This window comes from Sorex araneus, chromosome 6, assembly GCF_027595985.1.
Source record: "Sorex araneus isolate mSorAra2 chromosome 6, mSorAra2.pri, whole genome shotgun sequence".
NCBI lineage: Eukaryota > Metazoa > Chordata > Mammalia > Eulipotyphla > Soricidae > Sorex > Sorex araneus.
In genome coordinates, this window is record NC_073307.1 from 147264711 (window position 1) to 147279847 (window position 15137).

Here is a 15137-nt window from a genome sequence, read left to right on the forward strand (position 1 = left end):
GATATTTGTCCATTGATGGGTGAATGGCTAAAGGTAGTGTGATAGCTACATACTAGGAGGCCATTAAAAAAAAAAAAAGTAAAATCTTGCATTTGTAGCAACATAGACTTGGAGGGTACTGTGCTAAGTAAAATAAGTCAGGAACAAATGCCATATGAACTCCCAAGTATTGGAGATTTAAAACAAGGACAAGCTCACAGATACAGAGAAAAGTTTGTGATTGTTGGAGAGGGGGGAGGATAGGGTGAAGGGGGTCAAAAGGTAAAATGTGGGGCCGGAGCGATAGCACAGCGGGTAGGGCGTTTGCCTTGCACGCGGCCGACCCGGGTTCGATCCCCGGCATCCCATATGGTCCCCCAAGCACCGCCAGGAGTAATTCCTGAGTGCAAAGCCAGGAATAACCCCTGAGCATCGCTGGGTGTGACCCAAAAAGCAAAAAAAAAAAAAAAAAGGTAAAATGTGGGGAAAGCCAATGATTGCTGAACTACAAAAAAATTAATAGTTATTATACAAAATAAATATTCATAGCCCCTTACTGTGTACATCCATGTTGAGAGAAGTAAATAAATGAGTAATGGGACAAAACTTCAGAGAACAGAGAACAACTACAGGTTGTAACTGCTACTACTCACCCCCTACCATAAAGATAGAGCTTAAGTCTCCTCATTTTCTTTGTGGGCTGTACTTAGTGGTTCACGCCCCAATAAAAATGTAGATGAGGACCATGGAGTGACTTTCCAGCGGGGGAAACCTCCTAGATGCTAAATTCATCTAGTGATCAAGGTCAAGGTCATCAGTGACTTTAGATATTGACATCATGTGCCCACTAATAGCAAGCAATAGGATGCACTTTCCCCTGGGTTCTTCCCAAAGTCACAGCGACCCGTCTTATGAGGAGAAAACTCATCAGCCGAGGGCTGGAGAGATCGTACAGGCGGGAGCGGGGGTTGCCACTGGTCTTGTAGGGGATGCAGCAGCCACAATCCTCGTTCAAATCACTGATGCCACAAACAGTCCGCTGATCACCACCATGGGTCACTCCTGATCACAGAGCCAGGAATAGTCCAAAAGCACAACTGGGGATGGTCCAACCATCTCCACCCCCCGACCCTGGAATAAAAACTTCATAAGCTCAAATGAGACCATTCTATAAAAGACCCATGAGTTTTCTTCAAAATTGTCAAAAATCCTAGGGAACAGAGAGATGATGCAATGGGGAAGACTCTTCCCTTGCATTCAGCTGACTGAATTCCATCCCTGGCACCACATATGATCCCGTGAGCACCACCAAGAGTGAGCCGCAAGTACCTCCCATATGTAGGCCCTCAAACAAACAGCAACAATCCCCCACCCCCCCCAAAAAAAAAGAAGAAAATCTAAACAGCCAAAGAGAAAGCGTCACAGGCTGGCAAGGCAAAGTGAGGGAGAGTTAAGCACTGGAATGACATCCTGCACTGGTTACTGGAGCCAGAAAGACATTAGTGGGAAACTGGGGGATTCTGAACAGAATCTTCTGCTTTTTTAAGAATAGAGTCCGGAGGCTGGAGAGATGGTACAGAGGTTAAGGTGTCTGTCTTCCATGCACCCAACACCAGTTCTGGCTCCTGAGCTCAGAGGAGTGATCCCTGAGCACACCTGTGGGGTCCAAACAAAATAAAACAAACAAAAAACAAGCAAAAATTTAAAAGCAGTAGACAAACAAGAGTAAAGGCCTAACTACTAATTTATTCGTTTCAACAAAGATTTCACGGTTGCATAGTACAGGAGGATAACTAGAAGGTAGATGGGTAAGAAGCATCGGGAGGGTGGAGGGGTGGGGTACCAAGAGGAAAACTGGGGACACTGGTGGTGAGACATGAACACTCAGTGAAAACTTGGGTGTTGGAACATTGTATGACTGAAACCCAATCATGAACAATGTTGTAACTGTGTATCCCAAGGTGATTCAACTTGTAAAAAATTTTTAAAAAAGGTATGCTGAAAACTCTGTTGTTTCGGTTTGCTTTGTTTACCTGCAACTTTTATGTGAGTCCATAATCATTTCAAAACAGAATGTAAATCTAAAATCTAAAATGAGTGTGGAGATGAAAAACACACACTGTCATTTCTTAGACATGACACTAGACCCACAAACAGAAAAAGGAACAAGTAGATCAACTGGATCCCCATGCTAAAGGCATCCATGCTTAAGGACACGTTCAGATACGAGAAAGTGAAACTACAGACACCTTCCCTCTGCAGCTCCAACCAGCCTTCACCAAGCACACTGGACAAGCTACTAACAAATGTCTCTGTCTCTGTCTACCTACCTTTGAGGTGCTATGAAATGATGGAAGCTCTTAGCACTATACCTGGTACACGGTAAATACTAAATATATGTGGTCTGGCTCATGGGTAAAACTAAATAAAACTTTTTAGTGCCACTCTAGCCCCCAGAATGGGAGAAAAGATTTGCAAATCATAACTTGATAAGGGACCCAGTGTCCAGAATACATCAGGAATTCTATATGTCAATAATAACTTGACAAAGAACCCAATTTAAAAATAGGAAAGTGAATATACATTTATCTAAATAAAATATACATCCCATCAATAAGCACGAGAAGGTGCCCAACAGAGTTAGTCACTGAGGAAATGTGATTGAAACCACAGTGTGAGGCCACTTCACACCTACAGGCTGACTCAGATCAAAAAGACAGACCTTGACAGTGAAGGAGAAGATGCAAACAAGCTGGAACCCTCGTGTACTGTAGATAAGAATATAAAGTGAGGGGCTGGAGAGATAGTACAGTGGGTAAGGGCATTTGCCTCGCATGCAGCCAACCCAGGTTTGATCCCCAGAGTCCCCTGTGGTCCCCCCCAACCCAGGTTTGATCCCCAGAGTCCCCTGTGGTCCCCCCGAGCCCTGCTAGGAGAGGTCCCTGAGCACAGAGCCAGAAGTAAGCCCTGAGCACCACCCAGTATGGCCCAAAGAGAATGTAAAATGAGGAGCCAGAGAGATGGTACAGCAGGTAGAGCACTTGCCTTTCATGCTGCTGACCCTAGTTCAATCCCCGGTACCACATGTGGCTCCCTACAAGCCCCATCCTGAGCACAGAGCCAGGAATGAGCCCTGAGCACAGCTAGGGATGGCCACAAAAACAAAACAAACAAAAAGTAAAATGAGAGCCAGGAAGAGAACTCAAAGGACTGAAGCACAGATGGAAGGAAGGAAGGAAGGAAGGAAGGAAGAAAGAAAGAAAGAAAGAAAGAAAGAAAGAAAGAAAGAAAGAAAGAAAGAAAGAAAGAAAGAAAGAAAGAAAGAAAGAAAGAAAGAAAGAAAGAAAGAAAGAAAGAAAGGAAAGAAAGAAAGAAAGAAAGAAAGAGAGAGATAGGGAGGGAGGGAGAGAGAGAGAAAGAGAAAGAGCGGGGGAGGGAGGGGGAAGGGAGAGGGGGGGAGAGAGAGAGAGAAGAACTGAAGCCACACAGACATTTCAGGGTGGAACCCCAAGCTAAGTCCCCAGCACCACAGGGTCTGACATTCCCAAGAATGACCCAAAAAGCAATTAAAAAAAAGACAAACATGGGAGCCAAAGAGATAGTACAGTAAGTAAGTTACTTGCCTTGTGTGTGAGTGACCCAGTTCAATCCCTGGCACCACATAAGGTCCCCCAAGACAGCCAGGAGTGATCCCTGAACTCAGAGCCAAGAGTAAGCGCTGAGCACTACCAGGTGTGGCCTAAAATTTTTAAATAATTTTAAAAACAAATGTAAAGGACTGAACTTATAGGCATGAGGCCCGTAGTTCTATCCAGATCTACATGGATAGAACTGGAAGCATCTCACATACCAAATGCGAACCCCACTATTTGGGTCCCCAGCAGCACAATCAAGCAACACCTAGTCATTGCAGTCACAAGGGAAGGACAAGGGTGGGGTGGAGGGGCGTGTGGAAGACACTTAAGAGGCAACCATGGATCCAGAGCCATAACACAGCAGGTAGGACATTTGCCTGGCATGCGGCTGATGAGGGTTGGATTCCCGGCACCCCATAAGGTCCCCAAGGATCACCAGTAGTAACTCATGAGCCCAGAGCCAAAAGTAGCCCCTGAGCACCGCCAGGTATGGTCCAACAGGCAAAAGAACAAAAGAGCCACTTTAGGAAAAGAGTCTGGTGGGTTTTCAAAAGTAGGGTGGGAGACAACTCAAAGGGCTGAGTGAAGTTTCTGCACACATAAGGCTTGGGTTCAGTCCTGGTACCCGAACACAGCCAGCCGTGCTCCCAAGTGAAATGAAACAAAACCAACAAAATAGCAACCTAAAGTCATCGGATGACCAAGCAGTTCCACATCCACATCCACTAATGGCCAAATAGTGGAAACGATCTAAATGATCTCAGCAGGAAGGAGCCTCAATGGTCCCAAGAACCACAGTGCTGGGCCCCAACATGACGGGGAATGACCTCTATTTTTTAAAAAAATCACCCTAGGGAAATATATTTTTACACACATACACACACACACACACACACACACACACACATAAAAAGCACACAAGGTTCAACCTTTAGCAACATGTTAGTAATCTCTTATAGAAGGGTTTAATGGCCTCTGGGTGAAATACAATAATCTTCTCACACTTTCCTCTAAGGAAAAGTTTTTTTGGATCATTTTCAGTGGTTTATTCAAAACAAACAACACAAAATAAGTTATTTCAGTTCTGCTTTGGGGCAGGGGTTGGGTTTGGGATGGAAGCATCCAAAATATGGTGGCGGAAGGTGTAATGGTGGTGGGATTGGTGTTCGAATATTAACTGTAATCAAATATTGTGAACTACTTTATGAAATAAAATTTAAATTTAAAAAAATCACTCTAGGTGCTAAAGAGGTGGTATAGCAGGTAGGGGGCTTGCCCCTTATGCAACCGACTTGGGTTCAATCCCCAGCACTCTGTATGGTCCTCTGAGCTCACCAAGGTGATCCCTGAACACAGAGCCAGGAGTAAGCCCTGAGCACCATCACGTGTGGCCCCAAAACCAAAAGTTTTAAATAAAAAAAAAATCCCCACTAACCAGAGGTACGAGCTTGCAGTGACGGGGAGCGCAGGAGATCTCAAGATGGGGGGGGGGGTGTTACCAGCGTGCTGTCCACCCAGACGAGACCCCGAGTGGCCGCACACGAACGGCTCCTCCACTCCTAAAAGACCATGATCCCGGAGGCCCACTAATTACTTTAGGCACCCAGCAGCTTCTTGCAGAAATGCCTCTAGACTGTGAATTGAGCTATGGCCCCATGCCGCCCCAGGAGAGGAAAGGTTTTTCTCTCTCGGCTTTTCCTTTTGCGGCAGCATGGTGACCACCATGTTATGGAGCCCACTAACCAGAGGTACGAGCTTGCAGTGACGTGACTTCTGGCATAAATCTCTTTGGACTTAATTACTAAAATACCAGAAATCCAAAACTGCGCAGCCACTGTTGCGGTTGTGCGACCTCATATGCTCTTCATTCTCAGCAATGGAAAACAAATTATCAAATGATGCCTTTTAGGCAGGTCTGATTTTTGGGGGGAAATTCCAAATAATAATAGTGAGTTTTCCTTTGGTACATCTATACGATGGAATACTATGCAGCTGTTAGAAAAGATGAAGTCATGAACTTTGCATACAAGTGGATCAACATGGAAAGTATCATGCTAAGTGAAATGAGTCAGAAAGAGAGGGATAGACATAGAAAGATTGCACTCATCTGTGGAATATAAAATAACAGAGTAGGAGACTAACACCCAAGAATAGTAGTATATAATACCAGGAGGTTGGCTCCATGGCTTGGAAGCTGGCTTCACATGCTATGGGAAAGGCAGCCCAGATAGAGAAGGGTAAAGTAAAATGTGATTGGAGAGTTCGTGCGGGAATGGAGATACGTGCTGAAAGTAGACTAGAGACTGAACACGATGGCCACTCAATACCCCTATTGCAAACCACAACACCCAAAAGGAGAGAGAGGACAAAATGGAATGCCCTGCCACAGAGGCAGGGTGGGTGGGATGGGATTGGGGGGTGGGAGAGATACTGGGTTCATCGGTAGTGGAGAATGGACACTGGTTGAGTGATGGGCTCACGAACACTGTATGAGGGAAACACAAGCACGAAAATGTGTAAATCTATAACTGTACCCTCACAGTGACTCACTAATTAAAAAATAAAAATTTAAAAAATTAAAAAATAATAGTGAGTTTTCTGTTGAAATATTGAATGTAATCAAAGTAAAGAGAGAGTAAAGTGAAGATCATCAGCCACACAGGTGGGGGGGTGGGATGGGAGGTATATGGGGGTTCTTGGTGGTGGTACATGTGCACTGGTGAAGGGATGGGTGTTTGATCACTGTATGACTGAGACTTAAACCTGAAAGCTTTGTAACTTTTCTCATGGTGATTCAATAAAAAATAAAATAAATAAATAAATAAATAAATAATCGTCCTAAGTAAAAGAAGTTGGTGAGTCACCAAAGACTCCATATTGGATCCTTCCATTAATAAGAAATGTCCAGAATGGACAAATCCATGGAAACCAAAAGTAAATTCATTCTTTTCTTTTTTTTTTTTTTTGCTTTTTGGGTCACACCCAACAATGCACAGGGGTCACTCCTGGCTCTGCACTCAGGAATTACCCCTGGCAGTGCTCGGGGGACCATATGGGATGCTGGGATTCGAACCCGGGTCGGCCGAGTGCAAGGCAAACGCCCTACCTGCTGTGCTATCACTCAAGCCCCCAAAAGTAAATTCATTCTTGCCATAAGCAGAGGACAGGAGGTTATAGAGAGGGACTGCTAGTAATTGGGGGTCTCTTTGAGAGCTGGTGAAAAATTATAAAATGGGTTGAGATTATAGTGGTTGACCAAATGCCTGTCATGTATGAGACCCTGAGCTCAATCCCTTGCTTAGCCAAAAAATAGAGAAGAAAATGTTGTGAAAGTAGATAGCAGTGGGGATGATACTATTCTATGAATATTTTCACAACAATGAATTAGGTACTTGGAGGGATGAATTTTATAATATGTTACATTTTAATACTGGCATTAATTAACTAAAATAATAATAATAATGTAGATCTTTGGAAAGAAAAAATAATGCCAAGGATAGAACCAAGTCCCCACTAGAATTGAGCATATAATCAAGCTCACATTAAAAAAAATACAGATTATTTTGAAAATGATCCTGGAACCACATTTCTTGACGGGTTAACTGAGAGAGGATGGTAGCACTTGGAATCTTACCTTACTCCTTTCATCTAAATATATCCAGATGTATCAAAGGCTTTAATGGAAGTAGTGAAACCACACACACACACACACACACACACACACACACACACACACATACACAAAAGCAAGCATTAAACAGGAGAAGTTTAAAAAACCCTGGATTAAGACAGCCAAGTCACAAAACAAGAAGGGCTCAAAAGTAAAAATATGACTTATGGATGTTTTACATTTCTACATGGGAAAAAAATCAAAGACAAATAACAAACTGGGCACAATATTAGTTAAAATACAACACGAGTTTTCAATTTTATTGTTATATAAAAAAAGATTTTACATATTACCCAAAAAAAGTAAGTTAATGGGAAAATAAACATGAGCAGACCATTTCCAGAAGGAAGAAATAAAAATGATGAGGCTGGAAAGATCATACAATGGGTAGAGTGCTTGCCTGGCACGAGACTGACCCGGGTTCAGTCCTTGGTACCCCATATGGTTCCCCAAGTCCGCCAGGAGTGATTCCTGAGCACAGTAATCCATTTGGGGGCAGGGTGTGGCCCCAAAACAAAACAAAGAAACATCAAATGATGAAGGGTCGGGAATCGCTGGCATGAGAGAGCACATGCCAAGCATACATAAGCCCTGAGTTTGATGCCAGCACTTAATGGCCTAGTTCTGCCACAAAACTACCACCGGTGGTGGTTCCGGACCCAGATCACCAACAAATTTCACTCTTAATTAAAGACATCTACCTTAGGGGCCAGGGAAAGAGCCTACAGGGATGGGGCGTATGCCTTATCTGCACAGGGTTCAGCCCTGGGGCCTGGGTTCAATCCCTGGCACCACATGAACTTCTGAGCGCTGCCACGTATAGCCCAGATGGACACCACCACCCCACTCCCCAATGAAAAGGGCAGAAAAAGGCAAAACAAAAGGAAGCTTCTAACACAGACACTCCATTTTTCATCTATCAGATAGTCAAGATGCAAAATGTGCTAAAATGCTGCACATTCCAAGGTGCGGAAAAACTGGAACAGTTGAAAATCTTCCATCCACACACAAACCCGCACACGCCTTTTGTTCAGAGAAGCTCTGCTGACATGTTGGAATGTCCAAGATGTCCTCTGATAGGTGAATAGATGAACTGAGATAACTTGGCACAATAGTTACTCCTTCTGGACAGAGTGATACAAGCCACAGAGGCACCAGGAGAGTAAAAGGACCTTGCGTGCAAATCAGGAGGTGAGAGACGCCAGCCTGAAAGGCTACATACTACATATTTCAAAAATGTGACTTTCTGGTGAGGACACAGCTATGGAGACTGTGAAACTCTATGTTTACTTCTGCTCTGGGAAGAGGGCAGGCAGGGACTAAGAGTGGAGTAGGAAGGGTTTGCAAAACCAATGTGGATGACTTGTACATTTGTCAGAATCCAACCTCTATAGGAGCCCGAGTGAATCCTAATGTATCTGTGGAATTTTGTTCATCATAAATATATCAACCACTGTTCATTCATTGTCTTAAATGTACCATATTAATATAACAGGTAAATAACAAGGAAACTAATGAGTTTTAGAGGAATTATATTTTCTGATCAGATCTTTTGTTTTGTTTGTTTTTTGGACCACACCTGTTTGTGCTCAGGGCTCACTCCTGCTCTACACTCAGGGATCACTCCTAGGATCCTCTGAGAGTCAAACCCAGATCAGCCCTGGACAAGGCAAGCTTCCTATCTGCAGTACCGCCAGCCCTCACACTTTATTTTCTATTAAAAATAATAATAATAATAATAATAAAGGCCACAATTTGAAAACAAAACTAACACTAGTGCATGGTTGGTAGGTATATAAATGGGAATGATCCTGGAAAGTCAAATCTGATGACACCTCACAAAAGTTTCAGACTTTATCTTACATATGTACTCACAGGTAAGAAATGACATTTGTACAAGGCATTCTTCGGCTCTGTCTGTGCCAACAAAAGACAGGAAATAACCTTGTGGAAGAAAGAATGACGATCACCCAAACACCCACCCCCTAATCCCCAGAGCCTGTGAAGACAGATGCCTGAGAAAGGGGACTTAGGGGGGGCAGATGGAATTAAGATTACAGAACAGCTGACCTGAAGCAGGGAGATTAGCCAGGATTATCCTGGGAGCCCCTGTGGAAGCAGGAGGGCCCTTCAAAGTGAAAGAGGGAAGCGGAAATGGAGAATGAGCATCCCAAATCTGAGAAAAAGTCTAAAAGGTGTGGCTGGTGTTGAAGAAAAAAGGGGACACAAGCCAAGGAATGCAGGTGGTCCCTAAGAACCAGAAAGCACTGTAGCACTGTCATCCCATTCTTCATCGATTTGCTCGAGCAGACACCAATAACATCTCCATCGTGAGACTTGCTGTTACTGTTTTTGGCATATTGAATACGCCACGGGTAGCTTGCCAGGCTCTGCCGTGCAGGCGGGATACTCTCGGTAGCTTGCTGGGCACTCTGAGAGGGAAGGAAGAATCAAACCCAGGTCGGCCACGTACAAGGCAAACATTCTACCCACTGTGCTATTGCTTGGGCTGGAGCAAGAACCAGAAAAGGGCCAGGAAACCAGAAAACCGGGTGCTAGAATTCGCCTAACAAAAACCACTTGGATTTCTAAGCTACAAAGATCATAGATGTGGTTGTTTTCATCTTGTCTGCTTGGGGATCACACCCCAGCAGTGCTCAGGGCATACTCTCTGCTCAGCGCTTGGGGGTTGCTCCCAGCAGTACTCCGAGAACCATGAGGAGCTGGAGATGGACTCCTAAGGGTCCCGCATGCCAGGTCTGCCCTCCAGCCCATTGGATTGTCTTTCTAGCCCCACACTTGGTTGTTTTAAGCCACGGGGTCCATTGTAGTTTGTGACAGCAATCACAGAGAAGCAACACAAACCTACGTGCCATTTGGTGAAATACACGCAGTGCAATTCTGTGTTTCCAAGAATGAGGTTCCTCTGTGTATCGCATAGAAAATTAGTTTCAAGATATACTGTTTTTAAAAAAAGATACATTGTTTAGTGAGAAAAAAATACAAAAATAGAAGTGTATGGCCACAGGCATCTGTGTAAAGGGGAGGGGCAACTGAAAGAGAGCGCTTGATACATGCAGAAAACATGCGAAACTTGACTCTGGATGTCGATAATATTTATTGCCATCAGGGTGAAGAAAGACTTTCCAATGAGACAAACACTCATTTTTTTTTTCACGTTCTCCTCTTTTGCACTGTTGAGTTTGGGGTTGATTTTTGGTTTTTTGGTTTTTTTGTTTCTGGTATGAATTTTTGTTGTTGTTTTCCTTTTTATCATGTTTTCAGAATAAAAAGTAGGGGGCTGGCGGAGTAACTCAAAGGGGGCTTTGGTTCAGTCCCCTAACACCACCAGAATCCAACCCAGAGTGCAGAAGTTGCCCCTAGGCACTGCCAGACATGACTGATGTGCATGCATGCACGCGCATGCGTGCGCGCGCGCATGCGCGCGCACACACACACACACACACACACACACACACACACACACACCACTACCACCACCACCGCCACCACCAAAATAAAAAAAAAAAAAGAATATAATTCAGAATTTTGGGGGATGCCAAGGATTGAACCCAGGGTCTCACACATGCAAAACATGCTCTCTACAATGGAGATACATCCTTGATACAAGAGCAAAAGACTTTCTAAGTTAAAGGGTTTTAACTGAAGAGGGGCTAGAAAGATAATACAGCAGGTAAGGCACTTGCCTTGCAAGCAGCCACCTGGGTTCAACCCCCCACACCCTACATGGTCCCCAAACACTGCCAGAAGTGAGCCCCTGAGCACAGGGCCTGAAGTTAAGTCCTAAGCACTGCAGTGTGTGGCCCAAAAATGGAAGCTAAAAAAAAAAAAAAAAAGAGTTTTGATGAGCATAGATGGAACACCTTCCAGTAGTGGCCGCTGTCACCTCATTTTTCTCACTGACGCTTCCTACCAACCCTGACAGGTGGGTGGTCTTATTATGCCTGCCCAGGGGGTGGTCGCTGAGGCTGAGAGAGGCTACATGGCCCAGACTGCAGCTGGGTTTGAGAGCGGGTCTTCTGGGTGCAGAGCTCTCGGGACTGTGGCATGTAGCTGTGACTAAGTAGGACCCACTGGGCTCCAGATGCTAGTTTGCAGCCTGACTCCCGGAGTATCAGACCCCCAGAGGGGCTCTCTGGGTTGCTTTCCCAGCTCTCTGGGTTGAGGCCTCCACAGACCCACTCCATGTTGCTTTCTGGGCCCGGCCCTCCTCCTCCCATTTTATGACTCCACCAAGTTGCTCTCCCGCTTTCTGAGGAAAGGCGGCTCCCGGCGGTCACTGTGACTCTAATTATTCTCTCTGGTGGGTTCTCTCCGGTGGGTTCAGCACAGGCCACCTGCTTGGCTCCTGCAGAGATGAAACCCTAGAGATGATGGCTCTCCGCCTCCTGTTACATCTTGATCAAACAAGGCTGCCCTGAAATGTCTCATTCCTGGAGCTCGGCCTGGGAGACCTCCTGGCTGTCAGCGATTTACAACTCTGAGCCCACAAAGCCACGTCCCTGGCCCTTGCTTTCTGGTGGAACGGAGATCAGATTCCAGTGCTGCAGGACAGATGTTGCTGGTCCATTTACCTAGCGTGAGCCCCATTTAAATAAGGGCCAACTGCCTTTCATGTTCGCGATCTCAAAGCACTTAAAAACGAGTAATTAATGAAGTCCAACCTCCAGAAAAAAGCAAGAATTATTATCTTCATTTTATAAATAGATCAAAGGTCACGCAATCAATGGCAGATGTCAGAAGCAGATGTAAGGGTTCTGCTTTTGTCCCTGGCTGCAGCCACCAAACCTCAGCCTGGTATCACTGACAGCTCTCCTTTCTCTGACTTCTGGCCAAAAAACGTGGGATTGGCCTTTATATGTTTCCACTTAAAGGCTTGAATTCTATGTATGGTTCGTATGCCTTTGATATATCTGGAATTTATAAAAGAAAAGGAGAAGAATGATATTTGATGCTTTTCAGAGATCGCATTGGGACTGAGCCTTACTTATATAGTGGGTCAAATGCGAATAAAGAAAGGGGGGCTGGAGGGGGAAGCCTGCTCACCAGATCTTCACAAAGTTCACTTTTATTCTCTCTCTCTCTGAAAGAGCCTTGTCTGTTCAAGTTAAACAGAATGTATCTTTATCACCAAAATGATTGTGGTGGGAACAATGAAAAGGAGCAGAGCGTCACGTGCACCTAGTCAGAGCTAAGTACCCTTCTACTTACTCACAAAACTTCCTGCTCATCTCACCCACTCACGTGGAGGTTTTTTTTATGGCTTTATTTTATCGGTAATATAGCTGATGCCTAGAGGTAGAAGAGGGGTTGGAAAAAAAGAGAAAGAGCAAAGAAAAGTAACTGAGCAAAAAAAAAAAAAAGAGAGAACTACCTACGTCTGCTCTCCTAGAGGTCTGCGCTGACAGGTGCAAGGATGAAAATCCCAAGTTCAAAACAATGTCACAGATTGTCGCTCTCAAGGAGTTTCAAGCTCTATGGGTTATGGAAAGTGAGGGCTGAGGACGGATGTGTATGCAAAGGCAGGTTGTACCAGTATGAGTCAGTCCCCAAGTACTGATTGAGTTCCGGTGTGCATTAGACCTCGCTTTAATTATAGGGTCTCGTCTCTCTTCTTATAGTTTATGGGCTAGTGAGAAAGTCCGACACTAATCAAATTATCACACAGACTTAAAGTTGCAATCAAGAGATACCAGATGGGCTGCAATCTGACAAAGGAGTAGTAGCCAGAATATATAAAGAACTCCTACACAAAGAAAGGAACCAATGGAAGCACTGTCCGATAACCTTAAAAAGAAAGGCAAATGGCCAATTTTTTTTTTTAATGTATGGAAGGATGCTGTCTCCCTTGTAAACAGGGAATTGCAAATTAAAACACGGAAATACCACTTCTCACCCGTAGGCGTGGCAAGCGTTTTACAGTCTGACATTACTGAGTAGTGTTGCAGATGCCAAGCATGGGAACGTGGTGCATTGCTATAAAAAGTGTAAATTAGTGCTACAGCTCCGAAAAAAGCAGCTGAGCCGTGACAAGTCAAACTGCCAATTCCTGAGTGCAGCAACCGCACCCCACAAGTCCCCACCCCAAAGGATCACTTTTGAACAGGGAGATGGGCATAAAAGTATTCATTATAACACTTTCTAACAATACCCCCCCAAAAAAAAAAGGTGAAAATAAGCTGCATGTCCTCCAGGAAGAGATGGGTAAGTAAAATGTGGTAAACTTGTCCAATGGGCCCCTGGTCCACCATGAGAATGTATAATCTAGAACTGGATGGATTGGTGCGGTTACATTCAAAATCCTACCACTGCAAAAGCAAGTTGTAAGGCCAGCATAATGCCATTTCTTCCAAGTTAACAGATACGCTAAACAATTCTCTGAAGCACAGATAAACACAATTTATGTCGTGGAAATGCAGAAGCAGGCAGAGGAATGATAAACCCAACTGCAGAGGGTTGGTTTCCTTTGGGAAGGGACAGAGATGGGTTCAGGGGCATTCAGCTTGACTGACAAAATTTACTGTTCTCAAAACTTTTTGGAGGGGCGGGAAGGGTAGTACAGCCCATAGTGCTTGCACATGGCTGACCCGGGTTCAATCCTTGGCACCCCATATGGTACCCTGACCACTGCCAGGAGTGATCCCTGAGTACAGAGCCAGGAGTAAACCCTGGGCACCAAAGGGTGTGCCCCCCCGCCCCCCCAAAAAAAAACCCAAAACTTTTTTGAAGAAAATGTGCCAAAAGTTAAGCTTGTGAAGGTGGGGGGTGGGGGCGGATGCTGAATAAACCAGTGTTCCCAATGCTATGCTCTGTAGTTGTTCTTTTAGGTTTTTTATAACTTCAGTTTTCTCTTTCAATTGCACTTTGATCTAGCAAGGGCGGGGGGGGGGGGGGGGTGGAGGAGGGGGGCCTTTGACTGAGTCGGGAGCGGGGGAGAGCGGCAGGGGAGGGGGGCTCCAGAAAGCCTCTCTGAGGAACAGTGCCAGGGACGGGAGTCAGAACTGAGACAGTGGGGAAGGGCCGAGAGGTGTGCGGGGGGCCGAAGCGGCGGGCTGCACAAAGACTGCCAGCACTGACCGTGCGGGGTCTCCTGGGCCGTCTGGAAGGGCCAGGTCTTTTCCAAGGCCGCAGACACCGGGAACACTGGGAGCCGGGAGAACAGGGAAGGCATTGTTGAAGAGGTGACTCACGTCTTGAGTTGGGCAGAGCGACTAAGAGGAAGCCCAGGAGGGGAGGAGCGCGAGTGAGGTGCAAATTCCGTGGCTGCAGCCCGGTCGCACTTAAAACCCTAAAATAGGGTAGGGCCAGCGGGGTCCCACACCCAGGACTGAGCTGCAGAGATGTCTGCTCGGGGCCTAGGAGCGAGCGACAAAGGCTGAAGCGTAGCGCATGCTTTGCATTCAAGAACTGCCGTGGAGGGGCGGGAGAGGAGTGTGGGGGGGGGGGACTCCCGGCACTAAGAGTACAACCCCCCCCCTCCAACTCCCAGCACCCATTGCCGGGTGTGGCCCCCAAACGAAACTCGGTGTTAGCTCGAAAATGCAGGAGCGTATCCCATACGGGTGATGGGTAGCTGGCTCGGGAGTGCGGTGTGCGGTGGAAGGAAGCAAAAAAAAAAAAAAGAGGGAGGAGCGTCAAGCAGATCTTTAAGGGGACAATGTTCCTAGCAAAAAAAAAAAAAAAAAAAAAACGGGGCGGCGGGCGGCACATAACCCGGGGCTGAAATTCGGAAGAGGGCCGGGGGGTGGGGGGAGAGGTACTGCAGGGCGGGAGCGGGGCGCCGGCTCCGCGAAGTACAATAACAGAGGCACGCGCGGGGCCGGCACGTGGAG